The sequence below is a fragment of the Lepisosteus oculatus genome, chromosome 4 (genome assembly GCF_040954835.1).
Source record: "Lepisosteus oculatus isolate fLepOcu1 chromosome 4, fLepOcu1.hap2, whole genome shotgun sequence".
Lineage (NCBI taxonomy): Eukaryota > Metazoa > Chordata > Actinopteri > Semionotiformes > Lepisosteidae > Lepisosteus > Lepisosteus oculatus.
Window position 1 is genome coordinate 2,944,302 of NC_090699.1, and position 15,613 is coordinate 2,959,914.

The 15,613-nt window shown below is 49.0% G+C and overlaps 1 protein-coding gene across 1 annotated transcript in view; it reads right to left on the reverse strand.

Annotated features, from left to right (window-relative positions):
* The window catches only part of LOC138238042 (E3 ubiquitin-protein ligase TRIM39-like), a 160,000-nt gene that overhangs the window by 60,257 nt on the left and 84,130 nt on the right, over positions 1 to 15,613 (reverse strand). The gene's annotated exons all lie outside the window — the stretch shown is intronic.

Consider the following 15,613-nt stretch of genomic DNA (forward strand, 5'->3'; position numbering starts at 1 on the left):
GGGGACGCCCGCCGCGGCTGGGATGACGTCAGCCCGCCCGAAAGGCGCCGGAGCTGAGCCTCAGCCCCTCTGCAGGCGAGGAGGCGGTGCTGACACCCCTGGGGTACAGAGTGGGGTACAAACTGGAGGGGTCTCCTCTCTCTGCAGGCGAGGAGGCGGTGCTGACACCCCTGGGGTACAGAGTGGGGTACAAACTGGAGGGGTCTCCTCTCTCTGCAGGCGAGGAGGCGGTGCTGACACCCCTGGGGTACAGAGTGGGGTACAAACTGGAGCGAGGGGGGTCTGTCAAGGGAGAGGCTGGACAGATGGACACACACTCCCCTGCGGGCCAGCAGGCACAAAGCCCTTTGCTGGTGCTGGCGCAGAAAGAACGAGCCTGGCAGGTGATCAACTGCTCGTTCCACACTCCCACCACTCTCTGTGCAAGGACAGGCTCAGTGACCACAGCCTGGACACACACACACTGGACACAGGCAGACCTGGCTGTCCAGAGAGGACAGGCTCAGAGACACAGCCTGGACACACACACTGGACACAGGCAGACCTGGCTGTCCAGAGAGGACAGGCTCAGAGACACAGCCTGGACACACACACACTGGACACAGGCAGACCTGGCTGTCCAGAGAGGACAGGCTCAGAGACACAGCCTGGACACACACACTGGACACAGGCAGACCTGGCTGTCCAGAGAGGACGGGCTCAGTGACACAGCCTGGACACACACACTGGACACAGGCAGACCTGGCTGTCCAGAGAGGACGGGCTCAGTGACACAGCCTGGACACACACACTGGACACAGGCAGACCTGGCTGTCCAGAGAGGACAGGCTCAGAGACACAGCCTGGACACACACACTGGACACAGGCAGACCTGGCTGCCCAGAGAGGACAGGCTCAGTGACCACAGCCTGGACACACACACTGGACACAGGCAGACCTGACTGTCCAGAGAGGACAGGCTCAGAGACCACAGCCTGGACACACACACTGGACACAGGCAGACCTGGCTGTCCAGAGAGGACAGGCTCAGAGACACAGCCTGGACACACACACTGGACACAGGCAGACCTGGCTGCCCAGAGAGGACAGGCTCAGAGACACAGCCTGGACACAGGCAGACCTGGCTGTCCAGAGAGGACAGGCTCAGAGACACAGCCTGGAAATACACACTGGACACAGGCAGACCTGGCTGTCCAGAGAGGAAATAATAATCAACAACATCAACATCATCACTTTATTAACCCTTCACAATTTCTTGCATTAGGAATGATCTTTTCACATACCCCAGCTTGCTCTCCATGAGACACACAGACAGAGAGAGAGCCTGGGGTCAGAGCGCAGGGTCAGCCATTGTACAGTGCCCCTGGAGCAGTTGGGGTGAAGGGCCTCGCTCAGGAGCCTAACAGAGTAGGATTCCTCTGCCGGCTACAGGATTTTGTTGTAACAGAAGAAATAAGGTTCTTGATCCCGAGATGAAGTGAAACAGATGAGTTTATTGCATGCAAGGAACAATAAAGCCGAAGTCTTGTTTCCCGCAAGAAACAACAAAACCGAAGTATTGTTCTCCGTATTGTTACAAACTTTTGGGTTATATAGTGTCTTCTTCTCCGTTTCTGACGTCACTCGGTCTGATGGTAAAGAGGGGGGTTCATGGTATTTGGCCAGTTTACGATGTTCTGGGCAAATGGTCAGTTTAACATTACACCCAGGGGGGTTCCTAGCTGGCATCTGCACTCCTTATCAGTGAACCCCCTTTCCTGCCATAAACCCCAGCTTGTGACTTGGAAGTCTAAACCCCCTACAGAAAAGATTAAATTCAAACCCCCGTCTTCACATCTTTCTTCATTCCCCCCTTATAAAATATGGCATACGTCAGTGTAGCCTATTTTATACATACAATGTCAGGGCAGATCTTTCCTTTCTTGGCGAACAGGTATGTATTGCCATGACATTGTACGTTCCACGGTTATGGCAAGATGTGATACATGTTTTTGTGCACGTGATGATTACAATTATACATATAAACAATACTACTCCTACAGATAAACACTATAAAAAGGTTCCACCCCAGGCCCCAAACACAGACTTTACCCAAAACCCAATTCCCCAATTTTCAGTATAATAGTCCTGATATTTCTGTCCCTCATTGTAAATGTGTTGGGCCAGATCTGAGATGTGCTCAGAATTATCAGGAATATATGTGCAGCATTCAGTGCCAATTACTGCACAAGTTCCTCCTTGGGCCGCCAGTACATAATCTAAAGCTAGTCGGTTCTGCATGGCCACTGTTCTGAGGGCTACCATCTCATCATTAACAGCCTTCAGACTAGATGAGGTAGACTTTGCTAATTCTTCTAAAGTCGAGGCCATTTGAATTAACTCTCGACTCAGAAAGTTCATGCCGGCTTGTGGAAATATTATACCTAAATAATATTCCCAATCAGCCAATTTTCTTTGTGGTCTGTGGTTAGGTCCGAAGGGGCTGTGGGTTTGAACACGGATATGAGGAACCACATATCCTAAATAACATGAGCCAGACCACTGGGCTGGCAGCCATGGGTAGGCTCGTTTTCCACAAATGAAATATGTTCCGTTTGGCGCTCCCCATGCCTCTGAAAATAAGAAGCTTATACCGAATTGTGGGGTGTGCCGATCCCATCCTGGAATTTGGGAGGTAGAGGTGGATATATTTGCAGCGCTGGTAAGGTTGCAACGACTCCATCCAACCAAGTGCAGACCAATTAGTGTGCTGAAAACATATGTTTCCCTCACGTTCCTTATTGAGAGTCAGGTATGGTGGTGTATGGCTTCTGTTATATTTAGGAGCGTAAGAGCCTGTGAAACTCGTGGGCTCTAAGCCTCGCTCCTGTAGATACTGTAATGTTGTGCAGGTTAAAGTCGTGTTATGGCAACCCCCATAGTTTGTCATATTAAAATCTCCTAAATTATCCCTCCAAATGATCATGCCTATGACTTCCTCGCGACGCCAAGTAATGGCTCCCATAGGAAGTCCTCCCTGTACATATTTGGGTAATGCGGCACACACCCAGCAGGCACTTTGGTTGGTTTTCTTAGCTGTCAGATAGGAGAGGCCTAAAAAGGAATTAATTCCATGTTCTCCTTTGTGGGAGAGATGATCATGAATCCCTGCGGAACATAGTCCTACAGCAACAATTATTGTTATAAACAGAAATGATTTCATTCTGAGTCTGTAAATGGGGATGAGGCTCGTCGGCAGTGTGGCGCGTGGATCCAGCGATCTTTTCCTTCCACTCGAACCGCAGACTCGGTTGTCAACAGGATCTGGATCCCACCTGGGCTGGAGAACCTGTGAAGGAAATTTCCTGATCCACACCCACTCTCCTGGGATGAGCTTGTGCCCTCCTTCAGGTGGTGGTCCCCACGCCTCCAGGACCTGCTCGCGGGCTCCTTGGGTGGCCTCTGTCAGCTACTTGCAATAATACAAAGGAATGGTTGATCCCTCTGAGGAAACCCCAGTCTCAGCACCTGTAAGAGAACTTGTTTCAAATTATTAAAGGCGGCTTTTGCTGCAGGAACCAAGGCAATCTTGTCCTTGTACTGCACTCCCCCCTTAAGCAGATCTGTTAAGAGTTGTGCTCACCCTGCAAAAAACATATTACCCAGGCCCTGTTAAAATTTCACAATGCTAGACACAAAAGGGCCTTATCATAACTGCTTCTATTAGACACTCTAAAGCTGAAGCAACTCAGACTTGTGGGTTTCCTCGTCAGGGGAAGCACTCAGAATACCATCAACATACTGAGTGATCACAGCCAGTTGAAGCCACGTGATACCCTGTTCTGCATAGTCATTCTTTGTAATGCATAATATTTCAACCCAATAGATCTGGGATCAAACCACCCATTAAAATCTGGTACTCGGCAAGTAAAACTTGCTGTCCCAATACTCCTGTGGCCTCCTGCCATCTTCCCATATACATTGCTCTATAGTACACTGTTGAACAGAGGAGTGAAACAAGCAGGACAGTAGTGCTCCAGTATCCCCTAACAGAGAAACCAACACTCCATTAACAGTACATTTTTATTCACTGGACTGGGACAGACTTAGGGAGGCTACAAGGGATTTACAGGATCTAATCGTTAGGTAAACAGATTTTCTCACAAGACGTTATTCTCCCCAGTCTCGATTCTAAACCTACAGCGTTTCAGCATGTCTGGTTTCGAGACATTCGAATAAAACCAAATTGTTTCCACTATTGCAACTAATTGTATAAATTACAATTTATAATAATTTATAATAATACAAAAACTGTTTAACTACTTTTACGTCCACCTGTACTGTACTTATACGTTTCAGACGCTCTTATATTTTCCAATCTCCTTAAGTTGATTTTCGTCAAGTCTCTTTAGTTACGTCTCTAGCCAGTCCCGCTGGCTAAACACACTCACACCGTCATTTAGTAGACCAAAACTCACAGTTACACACATACATGCCGGCACACAAATTCATAAAACACACATACACATCGAGAATATATTTTTCTCTTCGTAATACAATGTGCTGTATTCTTGTTTTACTTTTACATGAATCCTTTTAATTCCTGAAGCGCACTCCAGGTTCGCTGCATTTCTAATTTCGGGTGCGGTACTTTAGCCCACCGGTCAATATCTTACGGTTTTGGATTTGATCGTATGGGGGAAATCAGGGAAGGTAGGTGCGATTGCAGACCCCCTCGACGGGGTGCGAGACAGTGTTAGAGTGGCGCTGTCATCAACGGCGCCAGCCCCTGCTACATCAAGTCCTTTCCCACTTCAAGTGAGAGTACAGATCTGCGGGCGCCCTCCCTCTAACAGGGGAGACCCTGATCCGTCTTTATCACACTCATACCAAGTGTTATCCCAATCAGACCCCCCTTCTCCATATGGCCACTGAGGGAATTGATCCCAATTATTTTCGTTTCCTGCCTGTTGGTTCCCCTGTGGGAGAGCAGGACATAACTTAGTCGCTGGCTGCAGCACATTTACCAGTGCAGCGTGACCAGGAGTTAATTCCTAATTCGTTTCTCACTCTCCTGTACTGCCTCTTTTAGCTTTTTTTTTTCCCTATACTCTTTCGTAGTGAGTAAAGTATATTTTTTTTTTCCGGGTTTTTATTTTCCCCGTAAACACACTTTTAAGTCACATCCCAATTTCTTTCTTTTTCGTCATGTATCTGCCACTACTGGTGCCGGCCGTGCACCAGGGTGGGAGCTACATGCTTGTGCTTTTGCCAATCAATACTCATATATGCTTTCTTTCCAGGCGTCTTCGCCCCAAATTCCCTCTGACAAACTCAGCTTTTTCCATATTTTTCTCCTTCTTTTCCGTCAACTTACACTTTTCCGATATTTAAACGGACCCTTCCACCACTTTCTCAAACCATCAGTTAGCGCACATGTTCAGTCTCTTTAAGATTTACTTTTGTCGTGTGTGAGGTAACAGCTCATTCAGTAGGGGGATGCTTTCACTTGAAAAACCTGTGCATTCCTGCACTCATTCAGCCAAGGGCGTCTGTTACCTCCGGATCTAAATACCTCTCAGAGACTTTAGAGAGGATTTACACCGCACTGTTCACAGGTAAGAAACGAGACCTCGAAAACCCCCTTTCTTGATCAGTAATTCACCATCCCCAGAACGCCAGCATCGCTGCTTTTGCCCCGGGGTGGACTTACGCACTGAGCTCAATCAGGGCGATTCTCGGGTCTCAACGTCCTTTAAATCCTGCTACTTAATGCTTTGCTCTTTTATTATGAGGTGTGTTTATGTTAGTGTCGTGCGTGTGTATATGTATTTCACAAACAAGGAAAACACCAAAAACATACATACATATATCTCCTCCACTCCTGCTTCCTTTAAAACAAAAAAAAAAAACCACGCCACGCCAATCTGTGCACGATCAAGGCGTAGCTAATCTCAGGACCCCGGGCGTAATTAAAGCCCACACCAATCCTGGATTATACGTGCATTTAATGCACCACTCAGCTCCAGAACCCCGGGCGCAATTAAGGCCCACACCGATCCCGAGCCACAGAACTCCGGGTGCAATTAAGACCCACACCAGTTCTGACCTTCAGAACTCCGGGTGCAACTAAGACCCACACCAGTCCTGAACTACGTGCATTCAATGCACCACTTGCTCTAGAACCCCGGGCGCAATTAAGGCCCACACCGGTTCAGAGCCTCAGAACTCCGGGTGCAATTAAGACCCAAACCAGTTCTGAGCTTCAGAACTCCGGGTGCAATTAAGACCCACACCAGTCCTGACTTCACGGTAAGGGTCCAAAACCCGTTCAAAACTCCACGCGCAATTAAGGCATACACCAGCTTCGAACGCCTGTACACAATACCGGAACCCCTGCCAGACCAAATTCTGGGCTTACAGCAACCAACCCATTACATACACCGGTGCCTTCCCCGGGCCAGAGGAATTCAGAAACTCACGTTTACTCCGTCATCTCGGGCGATTCTCGCAGGGAGCAGAGATTTCCCAATCGGTCAGAGAGAGTCGGGACTTTTAAATAAAAGAGGAGTCCTTACCTCTTAGTTATGTGCGCGCTGACCGTCTCTCCTGCCGATGGGAAGTTCTGCGCCTTCTGGAGCATCCGCCGACTACGCCAAATTTGTTGTAACAGAAGAAATAAGGTTCTTGATCCCGAGATGAAGTGAAACAGATGAGTTTATTGCATGCAAGGAACAATAAAGCCGAAGTCTTGTTTCCCGCAAGAAACAACAAAACCGAAGTATTGTTCTCCGTATTGTTACAAACTTTTGGGTTATATACAGTTTTCTTCTCCGTTTCTGACGTCACTCGGTCTGATGGTAAAGAGGGGGGTTCATGGTATTTGGCCAGTTTACGATGTTCTGGGCAAATGGTCAGTTTAACATTACACCCAGGGGGGTTCCTAGCTGGCATCTGCACTCCTTATCAGTTAACCCCCTTTCCTGCCATAAACCCCAGCTTGTGACTTGGAAGTCTAAACCCCCTACAGAAAAGATTAAATTCAAACCCCCGTCTTCACATCTTTCTTCAATTTGAACCGGCAACCTTCCAGCCACAGGCACAGATCCTGAGCCACAGAGCCATTGCTCCGCCCTAATAATAATAATAATAATAATAATAATAATAATAATAATAATAATAATAATAGTTGAATTTATAATAATCTAGAAATATAATATTTTGAGACTATACCCAAGTGGCTGGTATGATGTATGATTGGTTCTCAGGTGAGTAGGCAGTCAGGCACGCTGAGGTGAACAGATATTTGTGAACAATGACAGTACAGACGGTCAGCACACACAAGACGCAGCTCAGTCCGAGCTTGAGGCGTCTCGCCTGGGGGGTGGGTTTCCAGCACACTCCCAACATGGTGACGCACAACCACCGACAGGAAGTCAGCGCTGCACTGTCACTGAGAGGTCAGAGGCGTCGTGTGGAAGAGATACTGCAGAGGGGTCTGTGAGTGTCACACCTGGGTCCGAGGGTCTCCGCAGACGGGAGAAGTCTGAACTCGCAGTGCAGGGGGTGAGAGACACCATCCATAACGTGGTAATATGGCCAGCACCTATATCACCCCACAGCTCCCAGCTCCCAGCCCACTGGAGCCCAGCAGGGGGAGCCTGGCCAGTACCTGGAGGGGAGACTCCTGGGAGAGGGGTGAGTGGGCCAGCAGGGGCGCTCTCTCCCAGCTCCCAGCCCACTGGAGCCCAGCAGGGGAGCCTGGCCAGTACCTGGAGGGGAGACTCCTGGGAGAGGGGTGAGTGGGGCCAGCAGGGGGCGCTCTCTCCCAGCTCCCAGCCCGCTGGAGCCCAGCAGGGGGAGCCTGGCCAGTACCTGGAGGGGAGACTCCTGGGAGAGGGGTGAGTGGGGCCAGCAGGGGGCGCTCTCTCCCTGCGCTCTGTGTGGGTCCTGATGCCCCAGTCCAGTGATGGTGAGCTATAAAAGAGTAGGGCTGGACACTGACGGGGACACTGGAATGGAAGAAGGCTCCGTCCTTCAGATGAGACGTGAAACCGGGGTCCTGACTCTCTGTGGTCATGAACAATCCCGGGGTGTCTCTATAAAAGAGTCGGGGTGTTGACCTGTCCTGGCCTCCTAGTAACCCCTAATGACCTCTGACCTGTCCTCCTCGCCCTGAGAGCTGCTGTGTGTGAGCGCACTGGTGGGGCTCCACACTGCTGCTGCTGGAGGGGATCCCCACCACCAGCGGGGCGTCCAGAAAGGCGCTATATAAGTATAAGGATATTATTAATAACCCCTGATGACCTCTGACCTGTCCTCATCGCTCTGAGAGCTGGTGTGTGGGGAGAGGACTGGAGCATCATCCAGGTGGGGGTACACACTGGTGGGGGGTGGAGGGGATCCCCATGACCAGTAAAGAGTGGGGTGTCCAGAATAATCCTATATAAGTGTAAGCAGTTCTTCTTATAAGAGACTTTGCTGTCTTTGCCACCCTGCTTGGAGAGAATATTTAAGGCGGTTTGATTTGCCCCAATTACTTTGCTACTTAAACTTGACTAATTTCCCAGCCCGTCACAGTCAATCAATCAATTAATCAATCAATTAATCAATCAACGAACTGGGACTGCTGGTTTCCAATCCAGCGGGCGAGACAGTATGTTAAGACACTTTCGACAAAAGGAGCTGGAGAAAACTGTCAGGGTGAGTCTCTCTGCCTCGATGGTTGTGCTGATCACAGAGAACTGAGGGTCCTGACGTCCTGACGTCCCGACCACCCCAGAAAAACAGCAGAGCACTACCAGGTATCAGCCTCCTAAAACACCTACGAGGGCCAAGAGAGGAGCTGCGCCTTCTACACCAGCCGGAATCCGTGTCCTTCTCTCTGTGGACCCAGAGGACACAGGGTGAGCAGGGTCTCCCAGTCTACAAGTACACCCGCCACCCGTTTCCACAAGAGGGATTCTCCACGCAAGACATCAGAGTTGTCTTACAGCTGGAGAGCAGTGTAACAGGAGCCAGACTGTCTGTCTGCCACTCTGTCTCTGTTCCTCTGTCTGTCTCTCTGCCTGTGTCCCTGTGTCTGCCTGTCTCTCAGTAATAATAAAACAGTGTGATCTCCTGTCCCAGCCTGAGGAACAGACAGTGAGCCTGTCTCTCAATAATAATAATACAGTGTGTGATCTCCTGTCCCAGCCTGAGGAACAGACAGTGAGCCCGTCTCTCAATAATAATAATACAGTGTGTGATCTCCTGTCCCAGCCTGAGGAACAGACAGTGAGCCTGTCTCTCAATAATAATAATACAGTGTGTGATCTCCTGTCCCAGCCTGAGGAACAGACAGTGAGCCTGTCTCTCAATAATAATAATACAGTGTGTGATCTCCTGTCCCAGCCTGAGGAACAGACAGTGAGCCTGTCTCTCAATAATAATAATACAGTGTGTGATCTCCTGTCCCAGCCTGAGGAACAGACAGTGACCCCGTCTCTCAATAATAATAATACAGTGTGTGATCTCCTGTCCCAGCCTGAGGAACAGACAGTGAGCCTGTCTCTCAATAATAATAATACAGTGTGTGATCTCCTGTCCCAGCCTGAGGAACAGTGAGCCTGTCTCTCAATAATAATAATACAGTGTGTGATCTCCTGTCCCAGCCTGAGGAACAGACAGTGAGCCCGTCTCTCAATAATAATAATACAGTGTGTGATCTCCTGTCCCAGCCTGAGGAACAGACAGTGAGCCCGTCTCTCAATAATAATAATACAGTGTGTGATCTCCTGTCCCAGCCTGAGGAACAGACAGTGAGCCTGTCTCTCAATAATAATAATACAGTGTGTGATCTCCTGTCCCAGCCTGAGGAACAGTGAGTCTGTCTCCCAGTAATGCTCAATTTGTTAACAGTATATGTCAATATTTTATAATATGTCTTTGTTGTAAATGTCTGTAATATGTCTGTAGATTTTATTTTACTTATATTTTTTGTTTTGTTTAATGTAAATATCATTACTTTCATTTGCTTTGGCAACACTGATTGTACCCATCGGTCATGCTAATAAAGCACCTTGAATTGAATTGAATTGAATTGAGAGAGAGAGGAGAGAGAGAGGGGGGAGAGGAGGAGAGAGAGGGGAGAGAGAGAGGAGGAGAAAGGAGAGAGGGGAGAGAGGAGAGAGAGCAGAGAGGATAGAGAGGGGTTAGAGAGGAGAGAGAGGGGAGAGAGGAGGAGAGGGGGGAGAGGAGGAGAAAGGAGAAAGAGGGGAGAGAGGGGATGGGGAGGAGAGAGGAGAGAGAGAGGAGGAGAAAGGAGAGAGGGGAGAGAGGAGAGAGAGGAGAGAGGATAGAGAGGGGATAGAGAGGAGAGAGAGGGGGAGAGAGGAGGAGAGAAGGGAGAGGAGGAGAAAGGAGAAAGAGGGGAGAGAGGGGATGGGGAGGAGAGAGGAGAGAGAGAGAGAGGGGAGAGAGGAGAGAGAGAGGGGAGAGAGGAGAGAGGGGAGAGAGAGCAGGAGAGAAGACTGAGAGAGAGGAGCGGGAGAAAGGAGCAGACTCAGGGGAGAGGGACAGCCGGGGGGCCCTGCGGGTGTTTTGGGAATTTTCCAGAAGCCCGCGCAGGAAACCACTCTGGCCGCAAGCGAGACCCGGTTTCCTGCGCAGCGCTGTTGCCGGGAGCGATGGCGGTTTCGCAATGAGCTCCCAGAAGCGCTGGGAAATTTGGTGATTTTGCCAGCGCGGTGATTTCAAACTGGAGCTTGACATCAGTGCAGGAGGCAGCACGTGCAGGGCATCGCCCACAGAGATCGCCAGTCCGACTGACAGCAGAGCCCACCCAGGGCTGCTACACCAGGGGCCACAGTCCCAGTACAGGAGACCAGTACTGTCACAATAGGAGCTACAGTCCCAGTACAGGAGAACAGTCCTGTTACAATAGGAGCTACAGTCCCAGTACAGTAGACCAGTCCTGTTACAATAGGAGCTACAGTCCCAGTACAGGAGACCAGTCTGTTACAATAGGAGCTACAGTCCCAGTACAGTACAACAGTCTGTTACAATAGGAGCCACTGTCCCAGTACAGTAGACCAGTCCTGTTACAATAGGAGCTACAGTCCCAGTACAGTAGACCAGTCCTGTTACAATAGGAGCTACAGTCCCAGTACAGTACAACAGTCCTGTTACAATAGGAGCTACAGTCCCAGTACAGTACAACAGTCCTGTTACAATAGGAGCTACAGTCCCAGTACAGTACAACAGTCTGTTACAATAGGAGCCACAGTCCCAGTACAGTAGACCAGTCCTGTTACAATAGGAGCTACAGTCCCAGTACAGTAGACCAGTCCTGTTACAATGGGAGCTACAGTCCCAGTACAGTAGACCAGTCCTGTTACAATAGGAGCTACAGTCCCAGTACAGTACAACAGTCTGTTACAATAGGAGCTACAGTCCCAGTACAGTAGACCAGTACTGTTACAATAGGAGCTACAGTCCCAGTACAGTAGACCAGTACTGTTACAATAGGAGCTACAGTCCCAGTACAGTAGAACAGTCTGTTACACCAGGAGCTACAGTCCCAGTACAGTAGACCAGTCCTGTTACAATAGGAGCTACAGTCCCAGTACAGTAGACCAGTACTGTTACAATAGGAGCTACAGTCCCAGTACAGTACAACAGTCTGTTACAATAGGAGCTACAGTCCCAGTACAGTAGACCAGTGCTGTTACAATAGGAGCTACAGTCCCAGTACAGTAGACCAGTCCTGTTACAATAGGAGCCACAGTCCCAGTACAGTAGACCAGTACTGTTACAATAGGAGCTACAGTCCCAGTACAGTAGACCAGTCTGTTACAATAGGAGCTACAGTCCCAGTACAGTAGACCAGTGCTGTTACAATAGGAGCTACAGTCCCAGTACAGTAGACCAGTCCTGTTACAATAGGAGCCACAGTCCCAGTACAGTACAACAGTCTGTTACAATAGGAGCTACAGGAAACCATTTGTATATGTCAGTCGCACAGAAACATGGATGTCTGGACTGTCTTATAACATTACTTTTAAATTAGCACAACGTGTCTGAAGATACATTATCTTAAATTATTTTATTTCTCAAAACATTAAATATTTCTCAAATTAATAAATAGAATATTAACATTATTCATAAATAGAGCATCTTATAAATAAATTCACAGTATCATAAAAGGTGAGGAAGTTAAACTCATTAACACTGAAGTGGTGTCTTCTTTGTTCATAAGAGAAATCTGATCTCCAGCTCATGCCTTCTGTTCATGTCTCAGTTATATATTAGGGTCATAGTTATTGATCTGAATTGTCTTTTTCTGTTTCTCAAGTGTTATATTATCTGTATTGATCTCTCGGTGTGAGGAGTGTCTCTGGGGTCTGTATTAGGGTCTGTGTTCATCTCTCTGTGTGAGGAGTGTCTCTGGGGTCTGTATTAGGGTCTGTGTCGATCTCTCTGTGTGAGGAGTGTCTCTGGTGTCTGTATTAGGGTCTGTGTTCATCTCTCTGTGTGAGGAGTGTCTCTGGGGTCTGTATTAGGGTCTGTGTTCATCTCTCTGTGTGAGGAGTGTCTCTGGGGTCTGTATTAGGGTCTGTATTCATCTCTCTGTGTGAGGAGTGTCTCTGGGGTCTGTATTAGGGTCTGTCTTCATCTCTCTGTGTGAGGAGTGTCTCTGGGGTCTGTATTAGGGTCTGTGTTCATCTCTCTGTGTGAGGAGTGTCTCTGGGGTCTGTATTAGGGTCTGTGTTCATCTCTCTGTGTGAGGAGTGTCTCTGGGGTCTGTATTAGGGTCTGTGTTCATCTCTCTGTGTGAGGAGTGTCTCTGGGGTCTGTATTAGGGTCTGTGTTCATCTCTCTGTGTGAGGAGTGTCTCTGGGGTCTGTATTAGGGTCTGTGTTCATCTCTCTGTGTGAGGAGTGTCTCTGGGGTCTGTATTAGGGTCTGTGTTCATCTCTCTGTGTGAGGAGTGTCTCTGGGGTCGGTATTAGGGTCTGTATTCATCTCTCTGTGTGAGGAGTGTCTCTGGGGTCTGTATTAGGGTCTGTGTTCATCTCTCTGTGTGAGGAGTGTCTCTGGGGTCTGTATTAGGGTCTGTGTTCATCTCTCTGTGTGAGGAGTATCTCTGGGGTCTGTATTAGGGTCTGTGTTCATCTCTCTGTGTGAGGAGTGTCTCTGGGGTCTGTATTAGGGTCTGTGTTCATCTCTCTGTGTGAGGAGTGTCTCTGGGGTCTGTATTAGGGTCTGTGTTCATCTCTCTGTGTGAGGAGTGTCTCTGGGGTCTGTATTAGGGCCTGTGTTCATCTCTCTGTGTGAGGAGTGTCTCTGGAGTCTGTATTAGGGTCTGTGTTCATCTCTCTGTGTGAGGAGTGTCTCTGGGGTCTGTATTAGGGCCTGTGTTCATCTCTCTGTGTGAGGAGTGTCTCTGGGGTCTGTATTAGGGTCTGTATTGATCTCTCTGTGTGAGGAGTGTCTCTGGGGTCTGTATTAGGGTCTGTGTTCATCTCTCTGTGTGAGGAGTGTCTCTGGGGTCTGTATTAGGGTCTGTATTGATCTCTCTGTGTGAGGAGTGTCTCTGGGGTCTGTATTAGGGTCTGTGTTCATCTCTCTGTGTGAGGAGTGTCTCTGGGGTCTGTATTAGGGTCTGTGTTCATCTCTCTGTGTGAGGAGTGTCTCTGGGGTCTGTATTAGGGTCTGTGTTCATCTCTCTGTGTGAGGAGTGTCTCTGGGGTCTGTATTAGGGTCTGTGTTCATCTCTCTGTGTGAGGAGTGTCTCTGGGGTCTGTATTAGGGTCTGTGTTCATCTCTCTGTGTGAGGAGTGTCTCTGGGGTCTGTATTAGGGTCTGTGTTCATCTCTCTGTGTGAGGAGTGTCTCTGGGGTCTGTATTAGGGTCTGTGTTCATCTCTCTGTGTGAGGAGTGTCTCTGGGGTCTGTATTAGGGCCTGTGTTCATCTCTCTGTGTGAGGAGTATCTCTGGGGTCTGTATTAGGGTCTGTATTCATCTCTCTGTGTGAGGAGTGTCTCTGGGGTCTGTATTAGGGTCTGTGTTCATCTCTCTGTGTGAGGAGTGTCTCTGGGGTCTGTATTAGGGTCTGTGTTCATCTCTCTGTGTGAGGAGTGTCTCTGGGGTCTGTATTAGGGTCTGTAGACCTGCAGATTGAGAGCTGTACTGACGGAGTGTCGTGCCGAGCCTGTGAGCTCATTGGTCAGGGCGCGCGCCTGTGAATCAGCCTGTGCCTGCTCTTCCTGTCCAGCTGAGCGAAGGTCAGCTCCCTCGCTGTCCTCTGCAGAGTGGACTCCAGCCCCCTCAGCAGCAGGAGGGCCTGGGAGTGAGCGTGCCAGTCGCCCCCCGGTGGCCAAGTGACGTCAGTGCTGGAGACGGTGGGAGGGGCCGAGCTCACCCTGAACTGTCATAGAAACACAAACTGACACCATGACCAGCAGCACAATGCCACCACAGACACAGAAAGAGCACCGCACTCTTGTGTACTGGTGTGTGGTCTGTACAGGTCTGTAGAGTGTGTATCTTGTGTTGTGTTCTGGTGAGTGGTGCGTGTTCTGTACAGGTCTGTAGAGTGTGTATCTTGTGTTGTGTTCTGGTGAGTGGTGCGTGTTCTGTACAGGTCTGTAGAGTGTGTATCTTGTGTTGTGTTCTGGTGAGTGGTGCGTGTTCTGTAGATGTGTGTAAGGTGTGTATCACGAGGTGTGAGTTGTGTACACATGTAGAGTGTGTCATGTTTAGTTGTTCAGACTGTGTTGCGGCAAAATGTGTGGAGTGTGTATTGTGTGTTGTGTATAGGTGATTGGAGTGAGTGTTGTGTGTTGTGTATAGGTGATTGGAGTGTGTGTTGTTTACAGGTGATTGGAGTGTGTGTTGTGTACTGAGTGTGTATTGTGTGCAAGTGTGTGTTGTGTGCTGTGCATAGGATTGTGTTGTGTACAGGTGTGTGTTATGTGCAGGTGTGAGTTGTGTGCAGGTGTGTGTTATGTGCTGGTGTATGTTGTCTGATGGTGGGAGTTCTCTACAGGTGTGTGTTGTGTGCAGGTGTGTGTTTTGTACAGGTGTGTATTCTGTGTTGTGTACAGGAGTGTGCCATGTGCAGGTGTGAGTTGTGTGCAGGTGTGTATGTGCAGGTGTGTGTTATGTGCTAGTGTATGTTGTCTGATGGTGGGAGTTCTCTACAGGTGTGTGTTTTGTACAGGTGTGTATTCTGTGTTGTGTACAGGAGTGTGCCATGTGCAGGTGTGTGTTGTGTGCAGGTGTAAAGAATGCATACATAGATATGAGATGTGCTGTTATTCACCCTGATAGAGAGCAGATGCAGCAGGTCTCTGATGTCCAGAATGAGGCTGTACAGTTTGTCAGAGAGACTGGGGTCGACCCTCGACAGTAAGTCCGCCATTTTCTGAGACTGCAGGTACCGCTGATAGAACTGCAGGGTCTTCACCACCAAACGGATCCTCTGCTTACACTGAGAGAAACAGAAAGAGACATTAACACCAAACCTAAAAATACAATGAACACACGGAGAGATGACTACAGACCCTAATACAGACCCCAGAGACACTCCTCACACAGAGAGATGAATACAGACACTAATACAGACCCCAGAGACACTCCTCACACGGAG